Source organism: Coturnix japonica, chromosome 5 (genome assembly GCF_001577835.2).
Source record: "Coturnix japonica isolate 7356 chromosome 5, Coturnix japonica 2.1, whole genome shotgun sequence".
Lineage (NCBI taxonomy): Eukaryota > Metazoa > Chordata > Aves > Galliformes > Phasianidae > Coturnix > Coturnix japonica.
In genome coordinates, this window is record NC_029520.1 from 35,840,517 (window position 1) to 35,856,478 (window position 15,962).

At 45.2% G+C, this 15,962-nt stretch overlaps 1 protein-coding gene across 1 annotated transcript in view; it reads left to right on the top strand.

The window, feature by feature from the left end:
* The first annotated feature begins 2,679 nt into the window (after window positions 1-2,679).
* NRXN3 (neurexin 3) overlaps window positions 2,680-15,962 on the top strand; it is an 887,537-nt gene continuing 874,254 nt past the window's right edge. The window contains exon 1 of the mRNA XM_032445108.1: window positions 2,680-2,885. The gene's annotated coding sequence lies outside the window, so the exon portion shown is untranslated. The remainder of the gene's footprint in view (window positions 2,886-15,962) is intronic.

Consider the following 15,962-nt stretch of genomic DNA (forward strand, 5'->3'; position numbering starts at 1 on the left):
TTGGTGAAATGTTTGTGGCTTTATTCTAAAGGAAGAAAGCAAGAGATGATGAATGACTGCCTATGCTTGGGTATGCTTACCTTTGCCTCTTTTTCCAGTAGTGGGAGCAGTGTCAGAGGTGTGCCAGGTGCCTGTGACCAGGTGTATAAATCTGTGCCAATCTCCATGGAATGGAATCTTGCAGTTTTCTTGATGAAGAGACCAGAAAAAGGTTAGTACATCTACTGATCATCTACAGGGATGTGCAGTAGTGTGAAACTGTCAGATACTGGTGGTGTATGTGAGGGAGAGAAGCAACATTAGAGACTGCTCCTGTAAAGCTCGCTGTCCTGATATTTTTTGTCCCTCTCTCAATATGACTTGTTTCCAAACTGCAGGGCTAGACTAGAGATGTGAGAGAAAGGATTAGAAGAACTAGAAATACCTACTCCTTTGTAGAGCAATGGGAGCCTTGTGGTCTGGGTGTGGAATTCCTTGCGCTCCACTGCTTTCCTCTCACCTCTGTTTTGCTCTGCGCTCCAGCAAAAGGAAGCAGCCTTGAGGAAGCTTCCCTGAGCTCTTAATATTTTCCCACTACTCTCTACCTATTTTTAAAACGACGGCTGCAATTTTGGTACCTAACTGTAACAATTATTCAGAAGTAGAGGCCTATGTGTCCGAGTAATGCACAGTAAGACTTTTTCAAAGCAGTTGTTACCTTCCTTGGTTCATATATAGCACTTTGAATAGCTCCTCTGAAACCTCTTTTCTCCCTTTTTGATTTATAAGTGCTTTCTCCATGGGGGTCCAGAATTTTCTAGTTGAAAAAGTAGGAAGTAGATGAAAACTAGTTTACCTCAATCAAATACACTCAGGCTTAAACTTTCTTGACCAAAATGAGTCACAATTGCTTGGTTTTTGTTTTTTTCTCTCTGGATATGAGCTGTTCACTCTCCACCAAACTGAAGAGGTTTAACTTAAGTCTGATAGAGGAACCTGTGCTGTTGACGTTGATTTTTGCATGGCAAACTTTGTGACAGGTGGCCAGACGAGGTTCTGATGCAGGGACACATGTGGTCTTAGAAGAGTTTGGAGAGTAAAGGGCCAGAGATGGTGCAGTCTCGGATGACTGCCTCATCAAATCATTACTTTGATAAACCATAAGCTACAAGATGCAGGACTGCTGGAGCTATCAGCAGGGGCAGAGAGGTACAGAAGCCAGATTTTATTGCCAGTTGTGCGTTTTAAATCTGAAGTTAACTCTTGAAGTAAATAAGGCAATACCTGATTTTCTTCACAGTAATTGAGACTAGGATCTAATCTCATGCCCTGAGGAGGGATTGATGATTCTCACTGTGATGCTGTCCATTTAAAACAGGAAACCAACAATAACCTGCATTGGTGCAGACATAACGGGATAAATTCTTGCTCTAGGGACTCTGATTTTTGAGTCTGGTAGATGCCTCTCTACTGGGCTGTTGCCGCTTCCCTGAAATAGGTCCCCATTAGCCTCTCTGTGCATGTATCTGAATTTATTAGGAGCTGTGGAGGACTGTGTTTTCTAGAGGAGCTTCTCTGGGGACTCCTAATGCTACTTGAAAGCGTGATTTTTAGTGTTTCTGTGTTGCTATTGCACACCTCAGGCACTGCTTCATTTCAATAGTGGACAAAGTGATGCATACCTTTGTATAAAATAATTATTATTTACCAAGTGCCGTGAGTAGGCTCTCTGCTATTCAAAGTACTGAAAAGGGCAAAAACCTTTATGTAGTGATGTGAAAGAGAAAGAAAGACAACCAGCTTTGCAGCCTGCACTACAGGCAAGTGAAATTCTTAGTGTCTGGCTTTGCACGACGAGCATCCTTCACAAACATTACAAAATACCAGGAGCTTGAGAGAAGGGCCCAAAGGCTGGGTCTTTTTTTGGCTTATGCGTGCTCTTTGTATGCCTGGTGTTCCCACGTGCTTCTTTGAGATGGACTTTCAATGCAATAGTGCACTCAGAAACTTCCCAGAGATGCTCCCTACAGAAGGTACTCTGAATGAGCTTGTTTACTGTGCCAAGTGTTAATGATAAAACAGCAATCAATTGATACATGTACACTTTGAATAATTCTGACCCTTGTGCTGTTCGTGGTATCAGGTGGTGCCCTTTTCTCTGCTTCAGGAGTGGATGAATGGGTAAAGAGTTTGAGAAAGTTAATCGGATAATCTGGGAGTCGGTTAAATGAACTGTGTACGGGGTACTGCATAAATGAGTACGATGTGTCAAGGAACTTTGGAATAACTCCGAGCTGGAAGAAAAATCTTTAAGGGATGAACTTTAAGGATTCTAGGGGGTATGACGGAAGTAAGCGGTCGAGGTGCGCCTTACCTCCTGCCCTGGGACGGCTCAGTCAGTGCGTGCCGGCGAACAGGTCGCGTTCCCTCACCGGGGCCGGGGGATGGAAATCCCCCACCGTAGTCGGCGTGGGAGCGACGGCGCCGAAGCGCAGGGACCACGGAGGTGGGTCGTGCAGCCCCGTCCCGGAGGAGGCGTCCGCGCCGCCACGGGACGCGCAGGGAGCGGCGGCTTCTGCCGGAGCCGTGCCGGGGCGCGGACCCGCGGTCTCTTTAAAAGCCGGGGCCGGGCGGGGCCGGACCGGGCGCGGCGGCAGGGGGCGGCGGCGGCGTGCGCGGGGCTCGGGCTGCTCCGGCACCGCGGCGCGCTCAGCCTTGCGCAGCTCCGCCCGCGGCCGCCCGCGGTTCGCACGTCTCGGCTCGGCTCGGCTCTGCGCGGCCAGCCCAGCCCAGCCTCCCCGTGACCCCCCGAGCCTCCGCGCCTGGGGCCACGCTGGAGCCCCCTGCCCCGCAGCGGAGGCGAGTCGCGACTTGGCGCGGCGGCCGGCGGCCGCCCGGCTGCGGAGGTGAGAGGGGGCGGGGGGCGTCTCGGCTCGGCACGGCACAGCGGGAGCTGCCCGGCCGGCAGCTCCACGGGCGGGTTCCCGCTGTCCCCCTAAGAGAAGTGCCGGGGACCGGCTTTTTCCTTCCCGGCCGCCCCGGCGGGGCTGGGAGCTGCCTGGATACCCCGGCCCCGGGACGCTCCGGCCCCAGCTGCCCTGCCCGACTTTTTGGGTGACCGCTCTTCTCGCGGCGGGGCTCTTCGGAGTGAAAAACGGGGGGGCCTCGTGAAAAAGAAGGCGGCACTACGCTGAATTACGGCAGCGAGACGCTCAGAGAGAGCCTCTTGCTTGACTAAAGCTTAAGGATTTCTTTTCCGAAAAATTATTAATGAGAAACGAAGAGAGGCTGAAGATGAAAGTTTTATTTTTTTTGCTTTAATATTTTTTTGCTCCTCCAAGTCTTCGGATCTATTACAGTAGCGCCTTTCCTCCCCGCCTTCCATTTGTTTGTATTAATGATTTAGTAGCCGTCTTGCCTGAAAACTTCCACCGTGAGCTGCTGCTGTGGGTTTTCAGGCAGTGAGTGACCTTAAAGGTTGGTTCAATGCTTTCTTCGTGCGAGATATATGTGGAATACCCACTTTTTTCTTTCTTTTTTCTTTTTTTCCCCATTTTTTTTCCCTGTCAAAAAATAAAAATAAAAATCACCTGCTTTATAATTTAAAAGAGGACATCGAGCAGTCAGGGAGTGATGTAATTCTCCTACCTAAGGGCACCGACTCTGGTGCTTTGCAGGTGACTTGCCTTTTGCTTACTCTTTAAATTTCTTTTAATTGCAGTCCTTTGTAGCTAGGAAATAACGTATTTAAGCAGGTCTCTCCGAGGATGTCTTTTCTAAAAACAAATTTTTCAAACAAACAAACAAAAAAATCTCATTTTTTCCCCCCATCTCAAAGGAAACAATAAAAAAGATGAGGTGTGAGATCAGTGGCAGAAAAACCAAAGCACCGGGGAGAAGAAACCCGGGCTAAAATCACCAAATTGTTTTTAAAAAGGATACTTTGAACCTTCTGCTTTTTCAAGCTCTTTTTACCTTTCTGTGGTCAAACAGTTCAACGCTTCATTGAAGCTAGTTTTGAAAAATTATTATTATTTTTTTAAACATTAATTGTTCCTCCTGTATTTTTTTCCTGCACGCAATTGTTCTGTGGTGAGCACGCAGCCCTCCCGAAGCGGTGGGCATTGATGCGGCCGCTCACCGCTCTCTGCTGATGGCATTTTTTGAGGGGCTGCTATCGAGGGGGCGAACTCATACCTAAAGCTGCAAAAAGTCTGAGAGAGATTTTGGGTAGGTGGGGGAAAAATTCATCCCAAAGGGTTTTGTTTGCCGGGGCGACACAGTCGGTTATTTATTGTAGCGTGAGCCAGGAGGGTGTTACGTTTGTTGTTGGTTTAAGTTAAAATGGTCATCGGTGTTAAGTTGGGCAAGTTTATCTGAGGGTGAATCTTGTTTTGGGGGAAGGACATCGCAGAGATTATTGCTGTTGGTTTTGGACTGGGCGTGCTTTTATCCATTGAGCAAACTTGGCTATTGTAGAGCTCATTTTCCATTTTTCTATCGGTTTCTTTTTCGGTCTTTGTCAGCTTCCTAAACATTTGTCTCTCTCTCTAAGAAAGTGTCTGGTTTTTGGGAGCAGGGCGTAGTAGATGGGGATGTTGGATATTTGGGGATAGCGGGAGCAACAGGACTGTGTAAATTTATTTTTAAAAATATATAGAAAAATAAAAAAAGGAAAAAGAAAAAGAAGTTAGGAGGTGAGGATTCTCTTTCTGGAGCATTCGGGCACCTTCCAGTGGGGTATGTCTCTGCCTTTTAATTATTTATTTCACTTTCGTCCTTTAGAAAACGAAGTAGAGTGAAACTAAAATGAAATGAAATAAAATGAGAGCGAGCATTGAGAGATAGACAAATAAATAAGCGAAGATAAGGGGCTGAAAGCCCAACACTTGCTTTCATCGTCCTGGTGGGAACGGCTTCTCGATAGACGCGATATCTGCCGATATCAGCCCCATTCCATGGCTGTAGCCTGGCCTCATTTTACGCTGCCTTTCCACTGAACATGTTGACGTGCTGCTGCTTATATAAGGGGAAGAACAAATTCAAGCGGATTAGTGCTTAGGATTTTGAGATCGGCTCCCCAGATCGCGTTGTGGGTTTTTTTTTTTTTTCCTTTCCTTGGGGGAGCCGATGGGGAAGGCTGGAGAAAGACGGGAGGGGGAGAAATCGGAATATGCGGTTGGGAGAAGATGGGGGTGATGCGGGGAGCAGCCTACTCACATAATGTCTGCGTTGCGTCCTTTTTTCTTTCTTTTTATAAAACCCATTATCTCTAAAAACACATTATTCTTCAGCCCAGTCTAAAAAAAAAATAGTGGGAGGGGTTATGATAGCGAGGGGGTTTGGTATAGGAGTCATTAGACCCACTGCTGCAAAACCAAGATACAGAAATCCATCTGCACCAACATTTCAGGGGGAGGGAGGGCATAGAGAGGGGGAAGGGATGGATTGTCTATCTTGGATTAGCGAAGTGGAGCTTTGTATTCTTCATTTTCCTCCCCATTTTCTGCCATTTCCCTCCATCCCCCCATCCGCACGCCCGCTTTTCTCCTCCCAGCCCCCACCCCTCTGAAGGTTTCTTGTCCCTTGACGAGAAAATTCTGTGTTACATCCTGATGGCTCTGCGGTGGTTTTTAGTGCATCACAACAGTGGCACGATGACCTTTGCTTCATGCCACGCAGATTTGGGAGACCAGCAGGACTGTGACCACAGCTTGGGCACACGTGCACACATTCAGGTGCCTGTGGTCACGTACCTAGGATGGGCCGTGATTTAATCCCGATTTTTTGCGTGCATGCCTTTGTGTGTGTGTGTGTGTATGGCTGATAAACATTGGCAGAGCGTTGGGAGCACATTAAATGCCAAAGGCACGTCCATCCATTCCGCCTGCCCATCTCGCCGCTCTCTTTTCCAGGACATTGTGTCACACATCATGAGATTTTGTGCCGGGGAGGGGTGTGCCTTGTGTGGATGGAAGGGACCCGGGGCTTAGAGGCAGCACGTATGTACTGGGGAGGGAGGGAGAGATGGGGGAGAATGGACCTGACGATGCTAATAACATTATTTTGGTCAAATGAACGTCTGGTGATAATGATTCAGTGTAACCATCCGTGAAATACATGCTTGCGACACACTGGAATAAAGGTTACTCCAGGGAGCTCTAGCAGAGCCAGGCGTGCTTTGGGGGAGTGAGCTGTCCCCTTGACGGGGGGAACTAAATTCATAGGCACCCCTGGCCCCCTCCCTTCCCACCGCCTCCTCACGTGTCCGAGCTGGAGGGCATTGCGATGGAAAGAGGGGGTGGAACCAGCAACAAACAAAGCCTCCTGCCTCGTCCTCCCATGCCAGCCTCCCTTGTCCTCCTTGAGCTTGTCCGTGCCGTTGATCCAGACGATACAGGAACATCGCCATTTCTGTGCAGTCCCTGATGGAGAGTGGTGAATTGAAAGAAGGGGAAGCTGCTTATGTTTCTGTTATAGGATGTACAGGAGGAACATGGCTTTTTAGGTATGCATGGAAGAAGGGAAAAGGGTGGGAAAAAGAAAGGAAGACAATAATCCTTTTTTTCCTCCCTCCTTTCCTTCCTTTCTGCCCGTAGGAGCAAGAAGAAGGTCCCAGCAAACCTTGGATGTGTAGGGTGGGGAGTGAGGCTTGCAGATCTACTTGGCACCTTCCTCCTCGGGTGTGGAGACCTTCCCCACTGGGTTGTGGTCTGCTTGCAAGCTCAGCAGAGGGTGGCCACAGGAAGAAGGCTCCCGGTGCTCTACTAGTCGCTGCTTCTCTTCTCCTGCATGTGGCTGTGCTTGCTCACAGGTCTTCACCTTTCTGGATCTTTCCACTTCATGGAGCAATAGCAAAAGCCCAACGACTAGGTCTATCCAGGGCTACTGTTTGCCTTCTGCTTTAATCCTTTCTGTCTGACCTTCGGGTATAATGGTAAACCAGGGTCAGGACAATGGGGTAGGCTGTGCCTGTTTACTGCTGTTGTGGTGGGTAACGCCAAAGAGATGGCATATTCTGCCACGCCCCCTTGGCTGCCTATCCTCAGCAGGAGCTGCTTTTGGTCTCTCCCTGCCCTGCTCTTTCCTCAGCCACTTCAGAATCCTTGTTGTGGTGCCCGTGTGCTTTGGGGTGAGCATGGTTCTTGTATGAAGATGATGCAGTGGCTGGCTAAACAGCGCTCACCTGGGTTTGCCACCTTGCTATCCTGTTGGACAAGGGTGGGCCCTGGTCTTATGGTTCCTCTGTTTCCCACTGACTCAGGTATTTGCTATTTATTAGCAGGGATAGGGAAGATTGGAAAAAAACATTACAGTAGGTGAATCTCAATGACTCCAAAGTGAGTTTTGTCTACTGTGTTTCTCTGTCAGTCCTTGAGCTTGCATAGCTGGTGGTGCAGGGTGAACTTCACTTAGTGGTGGAATTAACTCCTGATCCTGAGTGGTTTGCACCCTAGAGATGTGAGAAGAATTCAATTCTAGCAGAGCACTGAGAAGGTGAGCAGTGGTGCCAGAGGTAATTTGTGGTGGTAGTAATAGTGTATTTTAAGACCTAAGTTTCTGAGTAAAAAGGAAATGGGTAGGTGACTTCCTTACTTTTCCCTCTTTTGAGCCAGTTATCAAGGCATCAGACAACTCTTTTTCTCTCCGCGTTAGGGCCAGATTCAAAGTGTCACCCTAGAGGATATCTTAAAAATACACGAGGTCTGGCTCTTGTCTAGTACATTCCTGGGAAGGAAAATGCAATCCCTTTCTTGGTGTAGCAGTAGTGGTATTTCAGTGGATCTACTGAATTTCTTGCTTTTGTCTTCTGCATCTTCATCCAATGCTCCAGTTTGTCTAAAGAGAAGCAGCTTGTATTTTACTCCCTTGCTAAGTTTTCCTTTTTCTTCTCCTCAAGAATGAGGACGCATAGTCATATGGCCGAGAACAAAATGACTGAGCCAGGAACTTTGTGATGACCAAAACCAGGATAAGTAATAATCTCTGACAGTAATTCAAAAGACATGCCCCTGCCCCCAGCAGAACAATAAGGAGATAGGTTTTATTTTGTCACTGTTGCCAATGTAGCTGGAGCCAGAAGTTATCCAAATTTTGGTTAGACTTTGGAAACTTTTATCAGCTGTCTTTCTCCTTCATCTTTCTCTTCTAGTTAATAGCAGAATCTGTCAATCTAGCAAAGTCAGCTCTTAATTCATACAGCAGATGGAGAGGGGACTATTTAGTGTTTTTGAAACCAAGATGCTAGTAGGATTGTTGCATTCTTGAAACCAGCACACTATATAATCTTGAGACAGGTGATTTGCTTTTTCTTTCCTCTGGTTTCTCCTTGCATAGGCATAAACTGAGACAGTTTAAATGTATAAAGGACTTGGAGCATCAAAGGTGATGTTTTGAACTCTTGCCATTGATCCAATCATCCAGAACTAGACAGGACTGTAGAAAGACAGCATAGTAAAGTTCTCCCATTTCTCTTGTTGTGGGCAGAGGAATGGCACCTTTAGCACTCTGTATTTGTACCAGTTTGTATTATTTGGCAAGGAAAAGTCATAAATTTGAGCTTGGCTAACCTGCGTATGGTTTTACTGAAGTCTATTAGAAATTATATGTGGTATCTTCTTAGCATTATGCTTGAGAAGTTGGGCTGTTGAACTCCTAGTGGGGAAATGTCAGTGGTATTGGAAGATCCTGGGTTCTTTCTTAAGGAAAGGTGGAGATGCAGTGCCTCTTGTCATTCACAGAAAAAGGCTCAGTATAAGTTCTGTGGACAGCAGCTGGAAAAAGCACACCATGCAGCCAGCTTGGCAGAGCCCTCTGTCTGGGCTGAAGAATGCAGCCTCTTGGGACCCCAGTTGCTGCAGGCATTGCACCAAGACTTTGCAGAGGGTGCTGGAGATGTGCCTGCAGCTAGCAGGAACTCAGCTCTGTCTGAAATGTAGCCCCTTGCCACAGAGGGAGTTAGCCCTTCATCTGCCTAACTTCCCCAGTTCTCGGAGCTTTCCCCTTACCTCTCACATCCCTGTGCCCAAGTTCTCCCCCAGGCATGTTCCCCTGCCTATTTCTTGTCTGCTGGCAGAAAGAGTGATCTGGGGTGATGGGAAGAGAATATCAGGGATGAGGGGGCATCTGTCAGCATACCTGTCATCTCTCAGCGGTGTGCTTAGCTCCTGTCCTCTCCAGATTCCTTTCCTTTGCCCTTGATGGTGAGGGATGGCTTATTTTGAACACAATCTGCCTGTGTCATTCCTGGCCCTGCCGCTTGTCATCCATCACATCACAGGAACTAATTAACACTAGAAGCTTTGGATCCTGGGAATGGCAGTGCTGGGATAGTAGACTCTTTCAAAGATCCCGATGTCTTTTTTATAACTAGGGCAGGGCAGCCCTGGAGTTCATTGGTACTCTTATATCTTGCCTGCTGTACCAACCCTGTCATGAGGGTGACTGGGTGCTCAGCGGGAAGGGTGCCCAGAGCCTGCCAGACAATGCCCTTGACAATGCTGCAGCATCCCCTACATCCAAGTACCTCCCAGCAGCCGGATGAGAGCCAAAGAATGGGCTAGAATAATAATTGATGAAGCTGGGAGGAGGTGAGGGGAGGAGGCATGATGTAAATCCCTTGAAGCTGCCAGTAGTCTTTCTGCTGCCTTTGGGTACATGTAACTGTGTAGTCCCAGAATCTGTTGGTGAATTTGACCCTGGGAGCTCATGGCAAAGCTTACTGTCCCACACCAACTGCACATCTCCTATTGCTGTGTTTAGTGAGGGGAAGGCATCAGGGGAATCCCTGCTCCACCAGGGATGGCAAGCTTAAAGGTGGGGTGCTGACCATAGTGTAAGGCTACCCAGAGTGCACTTGCTGCTCTCTCCATCTACAATATGAGCAATGCAATTCTGCAATATGAGCCTGTATTTTCTGCTGTTGTGTACCACCTCTAAGGAGCGGAAGAGTCCCATGGGGATGCAAAGGAAGGTAAACAAGGAAAAGGATGATGTTTGCTGGCAGCTGAGTGAGGAAGAGCTCTCCAACAGGGTAACTGTTTGATGGGGCTGGCTGCATTTGCAGAGTAGGGAGGTGCTGGCTTCATTTCAGTCTGCTGTTGCAGCCCCTCCTTTTTTTTTCTTCTCTCTTTTTTTTTTTTAAAATTTTTTATATTTTTTTATTTTTTTCTGCCAGTAATGTGTTAATTAAACATTGATTTCATGAAAAGAAAGGAATCTGCTTGAACTGCAGAAACTAAATGGAGCAAGGAGGAATGGGATCTGGTAAGGGATGTGTGGAAGGACCTTCTGTCAGCTGTCTTTGTGACCAGTCATGGAGGGAAGCAACAGAGGGGCTGCAAAAAAAACCTGCTCACCTAAAGTTTAGAATCCCTCAGGGAATGTTATCACTCAAGAAGCTTTGTGATCAGTTTGACGCTCTCTTTTCTACTCTTGTAGTTAGTGTTGTATCTCTGGGTGAATTAAGCTGTGGTGCAAGTTAAAGGACCAGTCCTACTGGTGTGCTTGCTCTCCTTCCTTCCAGATATATAGTAGCTCAACTGACCTTCATTTGTTTCTGTTGTAATCAGTTACTGAATACAGGTATAAAATTGTGATGTGCATATTTAACGTTTTCTCTTCTGGTCTTCGGAACAATGAAAGGTGAGACAAGATTATGATATCTCCCTCCTTTACTTGGCTGAAGTCTCTTCTGTTTAGGCTGGAAGACATAATGGATGGACATGCTGCACTCCTTCCCTTTTTTCCTTGTGCTAGGGTGTTGTAAGGAAGATGAGTCCTTGGTTTAGTTTGAGATCATATGTGCAATAAATCTTTCAGCTGATGTGATCAGTACATTTGTGTGGCATTAAACAATTTGAATTATTTTGACCACCGGGCTTTCTGTCTTCAGCAGTTCTGGGAAGTAATAGAAAGGAGGGAATAACCTGTCTGACCTTTCTGAGCATACCAGAAGTCTGAATTAAAGTGTTCTTGCAAAGATCTTTATCAGTTTATACAATAATCAAAATAGCAGAATTACCCTAAGAAGGAATTCTTGTTGGCTGCTGAATTTCCTTCTGTACCATTCCTCAGTATCAGATTACAGGAGTTTCCTTTGTAGCATGAGGAACAGACTTAAACTACAGAGAATCTATTTTTCAGGAAGATATTTGACTTGTTGATGACTGGTGAAACCCAAAGAATAGTGGAAGTCGGAAAAGATCTCTGGAGGTTATCTTGTCCAATGCCACTGCTCAAACAGGGTCACCTAGAGCAGATGACCGTGGCTAGATGGCTTTTGAATATCTTCAAGGAGGGAGAGAGCACAAATGTTCTTAGCAACTTTTTCCTGTATTCCGCTAATCTCACAGTAATGGAGTTTTGTTACATTCAGACAGAACCTCCTGTGTTCTAGTTTGTACCTATTGGCTCTTGTTCTATCCCTGGGCACTACTGAAAAAAGCTTTAGATAGGGCATGGAAAAGGGGAATGTAGGAATTCTGTGGCAGGATCTGCCTTCTTACAGAACTCTATATGCTTGTGTTGAAGCTCCAGAATAAAAATCTGCTGGTTTGTCTGGCTAGCTCATGCAGTGCTTTGAAAGAGGGCTTGATACAACAGAATTTGAGGCAGATACATTTAGAATACCAGCTTCATCTCTGGGAGCCAAAGAGTTTTGTGGGAAAACACAAGGAAACAAATTGATTCCCCATGTATTTTCATACAAGTCATTAATCAAATACATATTTGACAGTGTATCTAACAACAGTGGACCACAATGCATATATATTATATATATATATTTCCTTTGTCCTTCTTGTTGGTTGATATGGCCTAGTTAATACACTGATACATTGCTAGAAGCTCTGTTTGATTCCCACTTGGGTCAGAGTGATGTAGTGCTTGGGATATTGCAGTCCTTTTTGACGGTGGATTATAATTCTATTGAATAAATGCATTTTATAAGGCTTCAGTGAGCTGCTGTTTGCTTAATAAGACCATGGTGTATTGCATAGAAATGCAGAGTGAAAAGGGAGTGACAAATTGATAAGCTTTTTATAAGGCAATAACTCTCTTAATTACTCCTTTAAGAAGTTTGTGTGAATACAGTTCTTCCTTGCTCTCTGTTTCCCCATGTGTAACACAAAGCAGGAAGTTGATCTTGGCACAGCATTGGCCATATACCTGATAAACTGGAAAACGGTCTGAATTCAGTAAGGAGAAATACACTGAAGACAAACGAAAAGTACTGTGCATGGGAAGGTGAAATCCAATGCCTACATGCAAAATGGGGAATAACAAGCCAGGCAACGGTACTGCAGAAAAGGATCTGGGAGGCACTACAGTGAGTCAGAGACAGAATGTGAGTCAACAGTGTGGTGACACTGCAAAAAAGCAAATCTCATTTCAGGGTATATTTAACAGAAATGTCACGTGTAGCACACAGGCGGTAGTTTTTCTACTCTAGCAGCCACAGCTGAAGCGACAGCCAAACACTGTGTCCAACATGAGCAGCAAACCCAGAAATGGTGGAAGGAGATGAGAAGGTACCCAGAGCAGCGAGTGTCACCTGTGAGAAGAAGATCCCAGAACTCAGTTGGTTTAGTCTACAGGTGAGAAGAATGACAAAGGACATGAAAAGACTTCCAGTATTTGAAATCTTGTTTTAAAAGAGACAATGACTAATTGTTCTCTGTGTCAAATGAGGATGGGATGAGAGTAATGAGCTTAAATTACGACAAGGAAGATGTGGAGATGGATACTAAGAAAAGCTTTGTGACTGGATAGGTAAGCATGAAAATAACTTCTGAGAGAGGCTGTGGTGCTTCTGTCACAGGAAGCTTTAAGAGCAGGTGAGACACAGAACTGCCAGATTTTATCTAGTTTGTTTTGTTACAATTCCTATATTCCTATCCGCTTCAGGTTTTTAGTGTTTTGTCATCTCTGAAAAACGATTTTTCTGTGCTTTTCCATGAAATACATTGAACAAAGGCACAGGATTTTCATCTGTGGAATGAACTGTTCTTCCAGTTACCAAAAGCAGAGTAGTGTGCGTTAGGTATTGCTGGAAGGTGTGTTAGATTCTGATGGTTGGAGATAAGGGACCCTAAAGCCTTGTCCAGTAAAGATGTGGATTTTCAGTACTTGTGAAAGGGGCTGATGGTACTTCCAGAGAGGCTACTGTTCTAACTCCCCGAGGGCTTAGAAAAGCCTCCTCAGTGCCTACTGGAAAACAATTCAAGACATTATGTTGTGTCTTTCTTACTTTTTTTTTTTTTTTTTTTTCCCTACATCTTGAATTTATGTGAACAGTCACTAATCAGGCCCAAGGGTGAATTTCTGAGCAAATCCAATGCAGAGATCCAGTTCCTCTACAAATCTCAAAGAGCAGAACATCCAGGAATATATACTTGTTGAACAAGGGCAACACTGGAATTGACTACCGTGTGTGTGTGAAGTTCATGATATAACCTCTTTCTGCCTTTAAAGAAGTTGTAACTGCAGGTTCTTGCCATTTTCAGAGTGGAGGATGAAGAAATTATCCTCTACTTCTTGGCAGTAGAAGTGAGTCAGGGTTGACACATAACAGTAGGAGGCAATAGTTTGTGTGTAGGAACATTGTTCTGTCCAGGGAAAATCTATCCAAGGGTTATATACAGGGCATTAGTCCTGCTATACAACAAGGCCAGTATTTTCCTCTGGAGCTGATTTCACACACACACACACTCACCATTTGAAGCACATGGAGAGCTCAGTCCATGCAGGCATGAAGTGGGGTGACTGATGAAATGGTCAGAGATAGGCTGGGGTGTAGCTATTTGTTTATGAGGCTCCATATTGCATGAAGTAATAATTACTTGTGAACCCTACTGTGAAGTTAGGAGGGAAACATTCAAATCCAAGGAGTTAGTGAGACATAACCTAATTATTTTTGTTATTATTATCCCTGCCTATTGTGGTAGCACCTACACAGTCCAGGATCAAACACAGGGCAAAAAATGTTCCCTGCCCCGAAGAGCTAGCAAGCTAATAATGAGACAAGAGACAACAGATGGACACAGATAACTGGGGGAGTGCAGAAAAACAAAGATTGGTCAGCAGAATGGGTGGTATGATAGCATGTTGACAGCTTAGCTGTTGTCAAGTTTTATGTAGGCATGTGGCAAAGGATTACAATAATAATTCAAGCTGCGGCCCTTGCTTTGGAGTTTGTGTCTGTGCGTCTTCCATCTGCTGTCTTTAAACAGCTTACTTCTTACTTGATGAAGTTTTTCTGTCCCAAAACTTCCCATCATCCTTCTGATGGAGGTAGGGAGACATACTGGTCCATCAATGAAGTGACTAGTGAAGGTTTTAAATGAAAAGGAGGTGGTTGCACATATATACATATATATACATGTATGTATGTGTATATATATATATATGTATATTGTTATAAAAGAGAATAAGACAGTGAGTATGATGGTGATGCTGAGTGTTCAAAAGGATGCTGAGAAAAATGTCTCAGGTTCTCAGCAGGATGAGTATGCAAAGTAAATGGCACAGAGCAAGAGCACTGTTGGCCAAAGTGCTACCAAGGTAATGCAAAAAACATCTAATGCCATTCATAGGAGTACACGTAGGTTATATCACGTAGTACATGTAGGTGCTGTACATTAGTGAGTGCAAGGTTGCCCAAAAACATGGAGGGCTCTGAACTGTTTGTACAAAGAGTGGCAGTTCCAGTTGTAAGGCTGTACTGCACTGCCTGGAGAGCTTGGGCTTGCTTGGCTGTAAGAGCTCTGCCCCTTCCATTGGCTGTTTTGAGTGGTTCCTCAAGGGCCAGAAAATGTAGGATAGACGTGGGTAACTTTGAGGTGAGTTCCGTGTAACGCTGTGATGTTTTTGTCCTTTCTTGTGCAACGTGTTATCATTACATAGGATGCCGACATGAGGCATGTTACAGAGGTTTTACTATATTAACTGTGTTGCAATACCCCATTCCCTTCCACTTTGGCTTTCCTCGTAGTGGCGTGTTTTATGTCACAATGACTAGTTAAAACTTCAAGTTTTAGACAATTTTAATTGTCCAATTGAGTTTTATTTAACTTTCTGTGGGTGAATTGATTGCCAGGTACCCTCCAGTACAGACAAACTGCAAAACTATGGGACCTTTAGTGCTAGAACACATTTATGAGGCAAGCTTTTATGGAAAAGAGAGTTGGACTATTTTGGGGTTTGTTCCTGGCTCTACTGTAGACTTCTATGTAAAACAAGAATTTAAGAAATTAAAAACTCTGTATATTTTGGCTCTAGAATCATATCTCCATGTTTCTGTTGGTCTTTCATGCTCTCTTAGATAATGGTGGTCTACACATAGCTCTACACAGCTATGTGTAGATTTTTCAGATTTAGACCTGAAAAGTAAGGAGAATGGGGACCAAATCTTGAGCTGAATGAGCACACCTCTCCCACCCTTTTTGCCTATCATGCTCCAGCCCCTACCCATCATGATGATTCTTGCAGTGGTAAAAACTAATTATATACTGAACTATGTTGGCAAGAGCACACACAGTATGTCATAGTGTGGGATTATTTCCACTTATGCAGCACAATACAGTGCAGTACAAAGATGACAGTGACAAAATAGAAAAGTTCAGCAAAGACCACCTGAGGAACATCATTACTACTGGGTTACCTCTGGATTGTTGTACCGCTGGCGTTTGAGTTCAGTGGTCTGGTCATTTTTTCCACATGCTTTGCAATATGCTCATCTGATTCCAGCCATCTCTATGTAGTTTACTAGTATCCTGTTGGAAGCTGTTTCAAAAGCTGTTTCTTCACCAAGCCATTCATTTAATCACAAGGCAGTCAGCCTGAGTTTTCCTTAGATAAACTCCTGGTCATTCCCGGTTGTCTTTTGGCTATTCCTGTGCCTCGTTCCCAGAGGATCTGCTGCACAGTCTTTCCAGGGACTGCTGTTATGGTTTCAGGGACTCATGAGCAGAGGTGTGATATTA